The 16,884-nt window shown below is 41.6% G+C and overlaps 1 long non-coding RNA gene across 1 annotated transcript; it reads left to right on the forward strand.

The window, feature by feature from the left end:
* The first annotated feature begins 10,127 nt into the window (after nucleotides 1-10,127).
* Nucleotides 10,128-10,643, forward strand: LOC137471678 (uncharacterized). The gene is made up of 2 exons (XR_010997776.1): nucleotides 10,128-10,296; nucleotides 10,389-10,643. It is a non-coding gene; the product is annotated as an uncharacterized lncRNA (long non-coding RNA).
* The last annotated feature ends 6,241 nt before the right edge of the window (nucleotides 10,644-16,884 follow it).

The raw sequence follows: 16,884 nt of genomic DNA on the forward strand, positions 1-16,884 counted from the left end.
GGCTGTGCTGAGAGGAAGATGTGATATTGGATATTGTCTTGCTCAGCCAGAGGTAAAGGTGTCATGGCAAAAATGGTGACGGCAGAACAGTGTCCCTCCCTGGAGGGTGGGTCATGTGCCATGCCAGCAAAATAAGTTTTTGCAGCATTTTAAAACAAACCAAACTCTAGCCCCTTGCTTGTTTCAATCCTTCAGTCTGCAAACAAACAGGAAAGATGAAAAGTAGAAATCCATAAGGTGGAGCTCAGCAGGGTGGCAGTTTCTACATGAAGGCAGGATGTGGATGCCCACACCTGGGAGCAGTCTTTCTAGGATTATCCAAGGAAAAAGGCCTTGCAGAAAGCTGCTTGGTCATGTTTTCCATACTTTTGGAGGAATGTGCTCCATCAATGGCATGTTTACTTGGACCCCTCCAGCAGGCAGGACACAGCTGAGTAAGGCTATGCAGAGGGCTTCTCATCTCCAGGGGAAAAGTCCATTCCAGGGTAGGGAGTGGAAGGAAAACTACTGGAGTGCTGGGAACACTGCAAAAAATCAGTCAGTGAGGAGTTTTTCTGGGCAATTTTCTAAAGGGTATCAGAATATAAATCACACTGTCGAGAATTAATAGACTCCTCAACCTCTTCAGTTTATTAATGTTCCTGGCGAGTCCACAGAAACTGAAGTAAATTTGGTGAATTCCATCGTGCTTCTTAAGTGGAGAGAACACTTCCTAAGCAGTTTTATTGTCCTTTTAGTATCTGACCCTGAGACTATTAGGGCTGCAAAATGATTTATAATGACGTGCTAAACTGGAGTAATTTTATTAAGCCCTTTGTGGATGAAATGGAAACTTGCTGGGGTTGTGTTTTCTTTGAACACACCCCCTGTGCCTGTGCAGAACATGAGTGCAGCTCCTCAAGAAGTGAGGATGCAAACCATATGGTAGAGCCTGGGGTGCCAAAGTGCAATTCTAACCTCTTAGTGATAATTTAGATGTGTTACAGCAGTGTCTCCCAAAACACTGAGAAACTCTTCTGTGGTTTTAATGTATGTTATTTCTCATAGTGAAATTATCTATCAGTAACTGTAGTGATAAAGTTACTGTTTCTAAAGAATAGTGGTCTCACTTTATTTCCTATCCATATTTTCCTTCCTGCGGCTCCCAGAGATCATTGCCTTTGAGGTGATGTTTGGTTAAGATCATGTGATTTTATTTCTGGATATTTTTCTCTGTAATTACCTGTAGAACAGTCACTTTTGACAAGATTTATACATAAACTTTTTATACATAATCTTTACATAATAATAATTATGTATTTATACATAATATCTGAATGTGGTTTCTCTTTGATATTCAGTTGAAGCTTTTCAGTTGTATTTTTCACAGTGTGCCAAGAAGACATGTTTAGGAATGTACAGTTCTGTGGTTCTGCAGGATCTATTATTCGTATCATTCGTTAACTGAATTGCAGGTTTTTGGGGGGAAAGATGTTTTGAGTCTTGGGTCACCATCTGTGAGGTGCTGAGGTACAGAGAGTAGAGCAGATGTAGTAACAAGCACTGAACGGAGAACAGGACGTGAAGAAATGCTCAGGTCAAACATTTATTGATGCCCTTTAAGGTAAGAACTTGGTAATGTTCACCATTGAGGACATCTCTGCCAAACAGCTACTCTGAATTTAGCACAGAATCTTCCAGAATACTGAATTCTCAAATGCAGTGTTAGTACTACTACTACATTTGTTAGTACTACTACTACATTTGTTTCCTCTTCTTTTCTTTCCTTACAATCATTTGAATACTGCTTTTGGTTTTCTCCTCAGTTTTGAAATCTGACTTTCTTTCCAGGCCAGTATACACAGGCTGTCACCAAGATAACTAACAAAGCATGAGGGAGAATGTACAGATTTTTTTCAGTTACCTTTGTAACTGTGAAAAGCCAATTCTCTTCCACTGCTTTTCCCAGTATCATAAATGCTCCTCAATGTTCAATCAGTTATAATTGTATATAAAATCAAAGGATCCTCAGGATCAACAGCTTAGAAACCAAAGAAATCTAAAAATCACTCAACCTGGGATGGAAGGCTCTAAAAAGAAGTAAAAGACAGTGCTACATATTCATGAGGTTTTACAGAAATGAATATCAGACTGATGGAAAGTGTATTTGAGTGCAAAACGCCCATGTTCATTAATGTCTTTTCAAAAATTCACAGGGCAGCACAGCAGCTTATCAGCTTTTTGGGGGCACAGTTCAAGGGAGAAGACGTTCTGTGTCTGAGCTGTCCATGGTGCTTTTCAGTGACTGTGGACAGATGCTGCACAGGTAGGACTCATCAGACAAACATATTTAGAGCTCTGTCTAGTCCATGATAACTAAGAAAAATTGATAAGGTTCGGGGTTTTTTCTTTCTCTCTCTTTCTCTCTGAGGGATGCATGTTCTATTTTATTTCTTGTTTTTAAACTATCATCACTATGAAAAGTTTGACTTCACCATAGAGTTTTGGACGATGTAGGAGGTTCCAGGAATGGAGGGTTGTCTGGGTTTAGAGAAAAAAAAAAAAGCAATTCCCAGTAATCTGTTGAAATTTATTAGAGTTTTTGTTATAACAAGGCCATAAGCTGCTGCTCTGGGTGCCATGGAAACAGACATTGCTGCAAACACGGGAGGCTGTTTTCAATCCATTCCTATTTCAGAATAAATTAAAGAAAGAAAATGGGGTTTTGTGGGCTGAGCCATTTATGGGACTCTACCTGTGTCTTTAGCAGTGCACATGACCACTGCCTGGCAGAGGGACCAAGGGACTGACAGACACCTCTGACTGCTTTCAGTCTAATGGAACAAAACTGAAGCAGCTTTCCACTGATCTCTCATCATAAATAAATAGGCAAATAGGGATATGGATGCAGAGCAGCCCAGCCAGAGTGGAAGGGGAAGGGATTTCTTTTCTAATTCTAATTTGGACCATGGTTCAGCTTGAACTGCAGGTTGGGCTTCCTGGAGCTAATCTGGGCCCAAACCAGTCAATTCCTAATGATGTTCCATAGGAGAGAAGGAAGAGGCAGGAGAGCATTAACATTATCATGAACTCATGCATTTGTTTCTGTACTCAGATATGTCAAATTTTAGATCATGTTACGTGTTTCAGTGCAATATATTCCCTCTCCACATTCTTAGTAAAACATCATAACAAGTAATTTCTCACTCCAAAAATAATCTGTGGGAATCAGCATAATGGTTTTCCCATTAGAAGCACAGTAAATGCCTTGTTCAGCAGCAGGATTCATAGAGCATCTGTTGTGATTGTTGTCATAGAGATCCCAGGATTGCTGCACTAAATGTATAAGAGTCCATGCAACAATTTATGTTCTGAGTTTTACAGCTCTAATATATCAGCTGGAGATTTCCATCTGAAGTTTCCTCAGCTTTCCTGCTGGGTGAGAGGTGGGGTTTCCCTCAAAACTCAGAGAATAAAATCAGAGAGAATCAGAATGCAAGATTTTTGTAATACCTTACATGTTAACAGTCATCTTAAAATATTGTGGAGTTGATAATGGTCACATATTTTTATAAGATTCATGAAAAATCCAGATTTCTCTCTGAACTGCACATGTATTGTTTGTTCTTCTTGTTATTCAGTAATACAATAATTTACTATGCTTAATATTGGCGGTACCAATATCAAGAACAGGACAAGCCTTGGCTTGTCTGGTCCCTGCAGTTGGACCAAATAGCAGCAGCTGTGGTGTTTTACCCCAGAGACACCTTTGCCTGGCTGGATGTTGCACCTGGGCGTGTGGAGACAAGTTCAGGCATGGCAGAGCTCAGGTGGCGGCAGGATGGAGCTTCCCTCGCAGAGGCTCTGCTCTTCAACTTTTCTGCTGCTGGAGAAGCCTTTAAGGATATGGTGAAGGAAAGGAGTCGATTCTGATGGAGGGTTTGATCCAGAGCTTTTATTCTGGCCCACAGGCCCCTGAATGTAGCAACAGCTCCAAGCAGAACTTCCCTGCAGGCCTCTGAATTCGGTCACAGCTCCATCAGAACTACCTGGACCGTGTGGCTCCCCTCTCTTTTACCTGGGGGAGGGGAGGAGGGGACAGGATAGGGAGCCCACCAACCAGGTACGGGAGAGGAGGTCTCAGGGGACAAAGGACACCTGGATGGCCCAATGCTCCCCCGGGGGTGGAGGGCATCTTTTGAATCTGCCCAATCACTCCACGCACTTCTGGAATGCCAGGAGTGACAGACAGCGCTCAGCAGGGGTCATGGTGGGGAAAGGAGGAGTGATTGACACACCTGGGAGAACAACTTAAGGGGGAAGAACCAGGGTTCGGGGGTAAACCATGAAAGCACACTGCAACAGCTTAAGTTGATATTTTCCAATTTCTTTACATTTGACTCATTGTTTCTATGCTTATGTGAAGATGAAGCCAACACATCCTTATACTTCATGCTTTATCCATTTATTTCTATTTTCCTCAATTTTCAAGGCATACTGGAAAATAATATAAATAAATCGGTGCATAGAGCTGTATTACAAACCTTGAAGAAAACCTAAATAACTTTGGCAGGTCATAGAAAAAATATTTTTAAAGCTATTAACTGTCTGTCAAGTTGCCCACCGCAGAGCCTTCAGCTGATTAGCTGCTTTCTGGCCCAGTGGAAATCAATTGCACAGAAAACCCTGAGAGCAAATCATTGGATGTAACATGGAAAACCTGATCTTTTTTAGGATATGGAGAAAGCTTCTGGAGAACAATAATATTTATTTACTGATAACTGCCATGGTTGGTTGTTTAATTACATGTTGGCCCTGCCAAGCCTCAATAAAGGTGTGGGTGAACTGTGCTCTAAGTGGGAGCCTGGCTCTGCTCGGGTTTTCTATCAAATAGATGCTGCCTCATCCAAACAATCACAGAAGCAACATGCCAGGCTTGGCATAAAGATGTGCTTAGTGAAATACCTCTGGGGTGAAGGAAAAGCTGTGATCACTTTTGTCTGTCTGGCTGCAAATGCTAAAGAGGGATAAGAGAACCTCCTGGGGTGAGGATCTGCTGACTGTCATCTCCAACTGGGCAGGAATTGGACATTTATTCGGAGTTCCATCAACTATCACGTAACACAGAGGGACAGACAGACAGGGACAGGCTCTCATCAGCCTTAGCTGGGAGGTAACAGAGTCCACCACAAGGGTTTTTTTTGTCCCAGGATCAGAACCCTAAAACTGCTGTCCCAGCAAAGTCTGTCCCTGCCCCTTGGTGGGTGCAGAGCTGTAGTGGGAAGTGAGTCCAGGGCCCAGTATCCCTGGTCTATCCCTGGGCTTTCACCACCCAGTCGATCACTGGACAAAATCAATAAATCACAAGCTCTTGCAGCCGGCAGAACTCTCTGCTGCCTGACACAACCTGTTTGTATCCATTTTAGATGCAGGATTGCACGTGGCAGTTCAGGCAATAGATAAGGGGAGGCTCAGAAAGCCGAGGACTCTGGTTTCTTGTAAACACCATTACCAAAGCCAGTGGGCTTCATGCTGCATATTTGGGGCGGGAAAGAGCATGGACAGGGGACAGGGCACCTGTGGAAACAAAATGGGGATCAGTTTGTTCTGATCTCTTGGACAGCACTCTTGGATATCATTACTACACCTCCCTTCCTGTTTGAAAGGGGAAACCCCTTCACTTGAATTTCATCTACCAGATTGTGTGAATATGACATTTAAAAACTCTGGGTTTAGAAGGTGTATTTTCCTGCAAGGGGTTCAAAGGAAATATTTCCTTTGCTATTTCTTATCTCTCTTTTCACTGCCAGGGACTGGGGTCGTGGTAATGGGATGGCCAGGAGGAGGAGCACAGAGTCCATCTCTTGATCCTACAGCAGCTGGGATGGAAGAGTTTGGGTTGTGTTCCCCATTCCTACAGCTCTTTTGGGCTAACACAAAATGCATAACTAAGCTCTGTCAATTATTTGAAAATTAAAATAGTAATTAGAGAAGAGAAAAAAGAAGGATGAGAAGCCTTTGGCATATTATCACTCTTCCTGCCAGGAGACAATTAAGCAAAGTGAGCAGCAGCTGTGGGGAGCCACCAGCCATCCTTCAGCATGGGATCATTGTCACTCATTGCAGATGGCATCCCCTTCCTCAGCTGGGATGTTCCATTTATTTCAATTACTGGAACTGAGGAAATATTTGCTTATTCCTTTATTTTACATCTCTCCTGTACCTGAAGTTTCTGGTACTTGTCTCATCATTAATATTTCTTACCACAGCGTGTCCTCTCCACCAGCAAAGGTCATTCCCTATCAGCTCACACACCTAGAGAGGCATCATCCGTCTTTCCAGGACAGTGTGAGGTACTCAGCCATACCTGTCTGACTCCTGTTTGTCTTGCCATCTGTCTTGTTCCCATGTGTAACATCTAATTAACACCCATGGTAATTAATTATGCTGTGGTGTCTTTTGTATTACCTATTATTGGTGTCAGCAGGAATAAATCAGCACATTGAACACAAAGGGAATTGTGGTATTCAGTGATGAAGAACATAAAAATTGCACTTACAGATTTTAAATATTCATAAAATAGAAGTCAAGGACCATACTTTTTTATCAAAGGTTTTGTATAATGAATAAAACTACGTTTTTCTACTTCTTCGTAGAGTACTAATAGGGCATTGTGTAGCTGAGGTCCCTGCCCACACAGAAGACAGTTCAGTGATCAACTAATGGCAACTGCCTTGGAGAAACAGTTGATCTGTATTGCTTTTAAGTTTAATTATTTGCAGGTTTTGTCCGTGGTGTTTGGCCTTTTGAAATTGACAATTTGAAATGTATTGGTCTGTAAAAAATTGCAGACTAAAGGTTGAGTGCAATTATTCTCTATGGATAATCTCAGAGCAAAACATTTGGCCATTGATGTCATAGAACATGGTTTCTACCACAAACTCCTTGGATGATCACAAATGGGAGTATTTCTGGTTTAAAAGTCAGATTGATTTCTGCTTTTTTGCAACATAATTCATTTTAGTGATGAAACAGACCTTTGCTTTTAGTTCCCCCAAACATGTAGGGGAGCAGTGCCCCAGTGGCACCAAAACCCATGCCCTGTGTAACATCCAGGGGGTATTGATACCAGCTGCCAAGAGACCTGCCCCAGAACCAGAAAGAAACACAGTCAGTGGCTGGAGGAGGAATTCCCATCCCCAGCTGTTTCCCTGTGCCTTGTACCACCCACAGATATTGTTTTGTTATTCCACACACATTTGAGCCAGAAGCAATAAGCACTTTACCCTCTCAGATCTAAGAGATAACAACAGAATAGTTGCCTAAACCCTGTTGTTTTGTCTAGGATGCTTTAACAGAACTTCAGGAAAACCTTGCCCTTCACTAGTGCTGTTAAGCTTTCCAGGAGAATACCAGAGAATTATTCCCAATTTTCAGTCTTCCAGAAGCTGAAGGTATTTTACTGATTTAATTCCTATACTGCTTACATTTTCATGCAGGATCGGGTCTTCCATTGTTGAGGCATATTTCTTTTCAGCTTAGGTCATTTTTTTACAGGAAAAAAAAATATTTTCTCATGCTGGGAGCTGTTCTATGAAAGAAAAATTACCTTTTTCACCATCAAGTTTTCCAACTCCTTTGCAAAGATGAATTAAATCTGAATCTGTCTCAATTACTTAGGGATTGTATTTCATTGTAACTAATCACATTTCATTATTTTTGTAGATTAAGCATAGGGACTGGCAGTGTGACTTCAGAGCTTACTGACAGTTCTACTTGTAGCTCTGAGTTTCTGAACTTGAGAGAAAAAGTGAAATGATTTTTTTATTTGTTGCCCTGTGTTGCTTTGAATGCAAAATCTTGTCAGAGCAAGAGGCAGTGGATATAAATTGATTTTCAGGGAATTCCAATTGTTGATTGCTAGGGGTTTTTTTGGTTGTTGGGCTTTTTTTTTTTTTTTTTTTTTTTTTTTTGTCCAACTGGACACAGTCCTAAGTAACCTGTTCTGACTGTGCTCCGAGAGGTTCTTGGACTGCAGGATCACCAAAGATGCCTTCCTAAGTCAGCTTTGCCATGTGTCTAAATTATCATCAGGAAGAAGGTACAAATGTCTGAGCTCTGTGTTTATCACAGGTATCCCCTGCACCCATCTGATTAGCCAAAAATTATAAAAAGCAAGAGAAGTAGTGGGGGAAATGTTCCCAAAATTGCCATTTGCTTTCTGCCCTGATGGAGTTCAGTGTTATTTTAATGTCACAAAAAAAAAAATAATGGGTGGAATATGATAAATGAGGTGCCTGTTTCAATGTGCTTGCACACCCAGAAACAGATGTTGTCCATGCATTTCTTAAATGTGATTTCAAAGAATTGTATTGCTCTTCCTCAGAATTTACAATTAAGTGCAGGAAAAGTAGATAAATCAAAAAGGCAGTGATTGGGACATAGCATGACATTTACTTTTTACGTTTCATGCCTGACTGTTATGTTTTTATTCCATCCTTTTTGGTCATATTTGAATATTTAAGGTAATTTTAATCCTGGCTTCAGCTTCCTGATGATTCCTCTCTAGTTCTTTTTATCCCCACGTTTTTCAAAGCCCGTTGAAACCTCTTACTGCAGCCTTTGCCTCATGTCTTTCCAAACTTTCTTGGCTGGTGTGTTGCCTCCCAGAGAAAGGGAAAATTCATGGTTCAGGGAAAATTCAATTGTTATATATACTGTTGAGTTACTTGTCCCAGAATTACTTCAACAAATTGCAGTGATTTATTTATTTTAGAAGAAAAATTATCTCCTGTTTTGTTTCAGTCATAAGAAAACAAAAGGAAAGATAAAATAGAAAGAGAAGGCAGTACTTCTTTTTGCTGATGATGCATTTGATGGATGTCTCTCTGAGGACCTGATTGAACTCAGTGTTATACCCCCCAAATGAAGATAAATCATTGGTGAAGGGTTTGTGGAGTACATGCCCAAAATCAATTATGCTCACATGGAGATCTATTAATCTATTTCTTCCTGTTCAGTCTACCCAGCCTCTTTTAAATGGCTTTTTATCATTCCAAACACAGGTTACCTTTTTAAGTGGTGGTACAGTTCTGGTGGTTTGCATTAACATCAGAGTTGAGCCTCATATGTGAGAAGCCCTTTCACCCCTTCCCTGTTCTCAGCCCAATTATCTTAACTCAGTTTAAACCATTTTTCCCAACAAAATCTCTGAGTCAAAGGGACACTGACCCTTGCTGCAGAGGCTTGGTGGGGTTTGTCACTTTTCCTTGTTGATAACACAGCAGTCTGGCAAAGATTCATGTATGAAAAAACAAAGTCATGTACAGTTGGAAACACTGCAATGAAAAAGAGATATCCAGGAAATTGTCTCTATGCATGGCATTTCAGGGAAATCCAGTGGCGTTCAGAGCCAGAATGTATCAGATGCTCTCTCCATTCCCAGGAAAAAACAATCTGATCACAGTCCATGCCTCTCATCAAGGAAGATGAAGGGGGCAGAGCAAGCATTGAAGGGAAGCTAAATAACAGTTGGGAATTTAAAATTTTATCAGATTTTAAATTGTGAGTCACCTTGTGTTTCTCAACCAGAATCATGGTAAGCAGCTAACTCTAGTCTACTGTTTTCCATCTAATATGTCATCATATTAACAGGGTAAAAGGCTGTTGATCAGGCATGTAGGCAAAGCATTCTGAATGAATCCCAAGTCCTAGCCCAGATAATTTTCATTCTGTCAGTGAATGCCTGGCATTAGAATGACCCACTAGTTCTGTCTCCAGACTGAAATATTGGCAGCTAACATAAAGAAATCCAGGCAGTGAATTCCAGCACAGGATGGAAGCACTGGTTGGATTTGATGATCCTAAAGGTCTTTTTCAGCCTAAATGATTTGAAATGAATCTGTGAAATGAGTGTGTCCACACTGGTTTTATGAGGCCAAAAGCATTGCCATCATTTGGTGTAGGGAACAGTAGCACTCTGATGGCACAAAAAGCAGTGTCTTGGGTGATTTTTGTGGCTGTACTTGTAAGTTCAAGGAGCTGTGCACTAAAGTCTCTAAATCCCATATGAACATATTGCCTGGGAGAATCCCCTGAATGACAGGAGGCACTCAGGCATCTTTGCACTTAAGAGTCCATGTTTTGCACTTAAGATTCCACGTTTTGCTCCAGGGCTGGATTTCCAATTTGTAGCTGGCAGAACAGCTCTTCAGGGACAGAATTCTCTGTCTTTAGAAACAATGTCTATGTTAAGCAGCCCCAAGGAAGGAGAAAAATCACCTTAATTTTAAAAGATGGTGCTTTACAGCTCTGCAGGTGGGCTTCACTCAGACATGCTCACAGAGGTCTCTGTCTGAGACTTCTGGGGCTGTCCAATAAAGTGTCTGAAATGCTATTCTTTCTTTCAGTAGCTCTCTAGAGAATATCAAAAAGAGCTAGGAGGAAGCAGCATGGAGAGTGCATCCAGCCCTGTGGCACTCCCGAGCTGTGGCTTTTAGGAATTCTGCTGACATGGACCATGTAGTTGCATTTGTAAAATGCAACTACAGATGTCAGTCCACTGCAGAAGTGAATTAACATCCTGTCATAGACCCTTACCAATTATCCCAGCCCTGGGCTTGAGTGCAGAGTTCCTGTCAATAAAGCCTGATAAACAAATGCAATACTTGGGGTGTTTAAAAACACTTCATCAGTTTTGTGGCTGTGAATTTCACTGACTTTCTAAGCAGAATTGGACTTTTACTGGTAATTCATTCAAAGCAAGTAGCCAGTGTATAAATCCTTAGTTCTGTGGTAAAGCCCATTCATGCAAAATTAAACTGGATGAAATCTAGAAGCCTGTGGGTGTTTTGGGTAAATTTACAGCTTTTATACTCAGCCTTTCTTCTGATGGAATTAAGAAATGTTTGGGATTGTTGCAGCTGCAGTCAGCTCCTGTAACATATTGATTAGGAGTATATTGACAACAATTGGTCTCTGTTAACAAGAAACAACACAGTGATTGATAGGTTACAAAAGTTATACAAAGTGTGCAGACATGTTTGGAGAAGTGACACATCCCACACAGTCAATAATGATGGAAATTGGAGCCTAATTCTCCAGCTCAGCCTTGATTGCTTCACAGAAACTGATCCTAGGCCATTAGGTAAGGAATAACTTATTTTCATTCTGTCGTTGTTGTTGTTATTACTGTTGTTATTATTGTTGTTGTTGTTGTTGTTGTTGTTATTAGTTGAGTTTCTTTTCTAGCCCATACCCATCATGACTACAAAAGTGATTTTCTCAGATTGCACCATCAAGACTTTCTGATTCCAGGCAAATCCAGTTTGGCAGAGCAAGCACTGAAGCTGCTGCCAGCTCTCTAATCTGGTTCAAGGCAAAATCATGTTTGCCATCACTTCAGTATGACATGAGAAGGAAATCTGTTTTAAATATAGGGAGATGACTTCAGAATACATTCCATGAGCTTTATTTTGTGTAAGGATTCTTTGTTTTCCAAGTGAGTTGACATAGGAAAGGGATATTAGAGAGGCTATTTTCACGCCTCTTTCAATCTGTCAGATAAAACCACAAAGGTGGTTGTTGTTGTTCTTAGACTTCTAGTCTGTTTCCTCAATTTTTGGATGCCATTCTGAGGAAAAAAAACCTCTTTACAAATGTAAGAATTGAGCCCAACTATCAAACTTGTCCAGCTCTGCTTCTTTTTTAAAATTTTTTACTTCATGTGGGAAGAAAGAGGCAGAACCACCAGAAAGGTGTTGGAGCTAATGAGAGAAGAAGAAATAAAGGAACACCTTATTTTAGCTGAAACCTGGCTTCAGAGAAGCATTTACTTTCTTAGCACTGCTTAGGTCTGAAAAGATCTATTCATAGTAAATTCTGGGCCAGGAAAATGATTTTTTAAACTCATTTTCCTTTTAAGGCCTATTTTTCATTTTCCTTTTGCTCTGTGCAAATACGTATTTCCAGACCTCTGTACGGAGGCTTCTCATGTTCTCTACACCACCCCCCTTTACAGGTAAGTCACTGAGTGGACTTTTCCCCAAGACAGAATTATAAATGCTGCAATATTTCCTTCAGTAATGACACTTGGTATCACATTTCCAGAACCCTTACCATTTTTGCTTTCACTGAGCAATTTTTTTCACGTGGGTTTTCCCCCAATCACTGCAAATGCAGCAACCACAAGACTCCACATGAATGAGGGCAGAGAAAACCAGTCCAAGGTGGCTCAGTGAAGGCTTTAAAGTGAAGCTTCATTCTTCTGAGCCCTACTGAAGGACTGAAAATACTGTCACCAATTTAAGGAGAGTAGATCAAGGTCTAAGGATGGTCAGTGAAGCATGTTCAAAGTAAGGATGGGAAATATTATCTGTACACTGAAAGGGCCTGGTGTATTGAAGGATAAAAGGGAAACAACCAATGGGTTTGCAGCAAGAGAAACCACCAAAGCCTGCAGACTTAATAACATAAAATGCAGTGAACACAGCCCTCACACATACATACATCTGGCCAACTCAAGGCGCATGTGGCATTGGCTACATGTGAATTTAATAAACCTACACTTAGTTGTCTCATCTTACACGATGACAGTTCTCAGACATGGCAGTTGCTTCCTCTTATTCATTGCAGGTGTATTTAAATGGCTGATCAGCCCTCAGTGTATGGCCAGGAAGACAGAGGGGCCTTTGGGGCATCTTCTCTTTCAGGACTCACGGATTTCACAGGTCCCTCCATCAGCCTGTGGTTCGCTTACAGACAAGGGGGTTTGTCCTCCATTTGCTGAACTCAGTAAATCTTTCTGGGCTGATGTGAAAGACAAGTAACACTTGAAAAACCTCTGTTGTGTCAAAGGGATGCAGCACTGGGTAGGTTTTTAGAGCTAATTTTAGTCAGAGTGAAAACTGGGAGTAAAGCAAGCAACTCTTCTGACATTTGCTACAAGGATCATACTGTAGAAAACAGAATATTATCTGCCTCATTGTCAAAGGAAAGAAATTACATACTCTGAACTCAACACAGCTTATGGAGGTGGTGCAAAGACTTTACAAAACTGCAGAGTAAGAACTGGTGAACAAAATCAAGGGGCTGATTGCAGCACCTGCAGTCAAGTAACTCCCCTCAGCGCTCATGGGGCTCCAGCACAGCTGAGGGGACACCACCTGCAGCTGGGTCCGTTCCCAACCAGGCGGCACTCCCTGTCTGGCAGCTCAGCTGGGCAGCTCTCCTGCTCCCTTTGTAGGGTGTGGGATCCCTCATGGCTGTGGGGTGTTCCTGGTGTGGGATCCCTCATGGTTGTGGGGTGTTCCTGATGTGGGATCCCTCATGGCTGTGGGGTGTTGTTGCCCTGGATCCCTCATGGCTGAGGACAGCAGCCACATCTCTGTGAGGGTGGGAGCCAGGTAAGGGCCTGAGGCAGCTTCGCGTGGGGACCTGGTTTGGGTGGGATAAGGGAGCTGTTATTTGGACAGGAGCAAGCTGGGGGTTTTGTGAATTTGAGGGTTGTGACTGTTCATGCTTTGTGAGGTTTATGAAGTTTAATATTCAATATATTGGAAAGTGCTGGGGTTTGGTGGGGGTTTTGTGTTTGGGTTTTTCTTTTTTTTGTTTTTGCTATCAGGTTTGATCTATTAAAATATTTAAATTGGGAACAACATGTATGAAAAACTTGCCTTCCTGTGCAATAACCCTGAAAAATAAAGTCCTTATGTAAGGGGGGACTGTTTGTTGGTGGATTTTGGAGGATTTTTTTTTTCCCAAATGTTGGTAATGGAGGACTGAGGGGAAGATGGTATTGCTGTCCCTGGATCCCTCATGGCTGTGGGGTGTTCCTGGTGTGGGATCCCTCATGGCTGTGGGGTGTTGCTGCCCCTGGATCCCTCATGGCTGTGGGGTGTTGCTGTCCCTGGATCCCTCATGGCTGTGGGGTGTTGCTGTCCCTGGATCCCTCATGGCTGTGGGGTGTTGCTGTCCCTGGATCCCTCATGGCTGTGGGGTGTTCCTGGTGTGGGATCCCTCATGGCTGTGCGGTGTTCCTGGTGTGGGATCCCTCATGGCTGTGGGGTGTTGCTGTCCCTGGATCCCTCATGGCTGTGGGGTGTTGCTGTCCCTGGATCCCTCATGGCTGTGGGGTGTTCCTGGTGTGGGATCCCTCATGGCTGTGCGGTGTTCCTGGTGTGGGATCCCTCATGGCTGTGGGGTGTTGCTGTCCCTGGATCCCTCATGGCTGTGGGGTGTTCCTGGTGTGGGATCCCTCATGGCTGTGGGGTGTTGCTGCCCCTGGATCCCTCATGGCTGTGGGGTGTTGCTGTCCCTGGATCCCTCATGGCTGTGGGGTGTTCCTGGTGTGGGATCCCTCATGGCTGTGGGGTGTTGCTGTCCCTGGATCCCTCATGGCTGTGCGGTGTTCCTGGTGTGGGATCCCTCATGGCTGTGGGGTGTTGCTGTCCCTGGATCCCTCATGGCTGAGGACAGCAGCCGCTTCTCTCTGAGAGGAGTGGCCAGGTAAGGGCCTGAGGCAGCTTCGTGTGGGGACCTGGTTTGGGTGGGAAAAGGGAACTGTTATTTGGACAGGAACAAGCTGTGTTTTTTTGTGAATTTGAGAGCTGAATATGTTTATGCTTTGTGAGGTTTAATTTAATATTCTGTGTATTTGAAAGTGCTGGGGTTTGGTGGGGATTCTGGGCTTGGGTTTTTTGGTTTTTTGTTTGTTTTTTTGGTTTTGTTTGTTTGTTTTTTTGCTATCAGGTTTGAGCCGTTAAAATACTTAAATTAGGGACAACATGTGTGAAAAACTTGTTTTCTTGTGCCATACCCCTGAAAAAGAAAGCCCTTATGTAAGGAGGAACTGTTTGTAGGTTTTGAGGGGTTTTTTTCCCAAATGTTGGTAATGGAGGACTGAGGGGAAGAGGTATCTGCTACATGAGGAAGAAAATATCTTTCTTGCCTAATTAAGTGAGCATGGAAACACTGTGGCTCAAAACAAAGCTGTTCTTCCTGTTCTTGAGTCTCAGGTGAAGGGGTTTTTCCTGCATGATAACCATAAGCACAACTTGCAGTGGCTTATCTTGCTATAAAAAATAAAAATTAACCATTTCCATCTACCTATGGCTTATATCTTCTGCTCTGCAAAAGTACTTGGTGGTGGCAGCTGCAGAAAGCTAGCTCAGCTGGGAATGATGGTGGGGATGGGTCCTTAGAGGAAGGATTTGAATTGTGTTAATGGCATTTTTGCCATGTGTGTTAAATATTCCTAAAACATTTACCAAGTTTAAATGTAAGTAGCAAGAAAAAATATGCAAGAACTTGTTAATGTTTTCTTCCTCTGTAAGTTTTGCTTATGAAATGGATCATTACTGGCTTCTGTTTGCATTCATTTTTAATATGAAAATAATTTTGGAAACTTAATAATAGCTTTTGTGAAATTGTTTAAATGAACAGAACATGTGTTTAATGGTTTGTGGGGATCTAAGTTGGAGCAGCTAAAGCTTTGGTATAGAACCAGTGCTAATGTGGTTTTGTATTAAAAGCTCATTTTAAGACACCTACCAAAAATAATATGCTACAAAAGGAAATTGGTAGGTGCATGGCTAGGTACCATAGGAGTTTTTAAACCTATGAAATGGGTTTTTCTAATAATAGATTGGGATTTCTTTATTAAAAAACACTCTCTTATCACGGTATTATTCATCAGTAACACTTCAACCTCCTCCTATGCTACAGAACTTGCAAATCTGAGCTGCTTCTCTTTTAAAAAATAAACAACAAAAAAAAAAAACAATAGTCAGAGGTGTTAAAATATACTCCTAATAGCTTTTGGTAGCTTAAGAACTGTGGTTCTGTTTTTTTCCTATCCTTTCCTTTCTCTTGAGAGTTATTGTAGAGCTTCCTTTTTGTCATTTTTCTTCACATCTACTGTCTTTTTGTATTCCCTGGAGGAAAAGCCAAATGCCAAGCTGATACTAATTACAAATACACCTTGCAGTATTCCATTAAGACTGTATTTAATTTAAAAAGTTCTCAAAATCCCAAGGCTATCACAGCTAATGATGTTTGATGCCTGCTGATTGAAATTATGACTGACAGAATAATAGCTGTTACATGTGCTTAGGTTGTCGTCTCATAGAAACATATCTAAAAGATGCATTTAACTCTGACCACAGAGATTTATTTCCTTGGAGATCAGCTTTCTACGGTAGTCTCATGATATTCTGAGGAAAAAAACATTTGGAACAACAATATTTTAAGATTAATTGCCCTGTATCTAACTATTGATCACTAGTAGGTTAAAAAAATTGTTTCATTTTTGTCTTGCTGACCTCTTACAGCACTGAACCAGGGTGAGCTCACAAGGACCCACCACTGCATAGGCACCTCTTACAGGGATAAAAGACCATTTTTAATGGGTGGGGGAAATGGCTGAAAGTAGGGGCTGCTGAAGAGTAGTTCCAAAGGCTGGATTTATTCTGTTTGGCAGGCGGCAAGAAACAGTCAAAATGGACAATACAAAGCACTGAAGGTCAGAGGAGAGCATTTTGCTATATCAGCATCCTTTGATGCTTTAATGAGCATTTTTTATTATTCATCCAATTATATAATACCTTAAACTGATTTCACTTGCAAATATATTGCCTATTCCCAAGTCAAATGTGCCAGAGAACTCTGCAGTTTTTCATTTCCACAATATTTCATGACTTTTAGTGAAGTCATTATAGTAGTGGCCTTTTACAATAAATCCCAGGCATCAGTTATATACTTAAAAATATGAGACATTATTTGTGACTTTGGAGATGCTAATATAGACAATTTTTTCCCCAAAAAAAAGAACTTTTTGTGCAGTTATGAGTTGTGTCTTTCTGGGACTGAGTTAATTAAGTCCTTGAATTTGTGCTGGGTCAGAATCTG

Source organism: Anomalospiza imberbis, chromosome 3 (assembly GCF_031753505.1).
Source record: "Anomalospiza imberbis isolate Cuckoo-Finch-1a 21T00152 chromosome 3, ASM3175350v1, whole genome shotgun sequence".
Classification (NCBI taxonomy): domain Eukaryota; kingdom Metazoa; phylum Chordata; class Aves; order Passeriformes; family Viduidae; genus Anomalospiza; species Anomalospiza imberbis.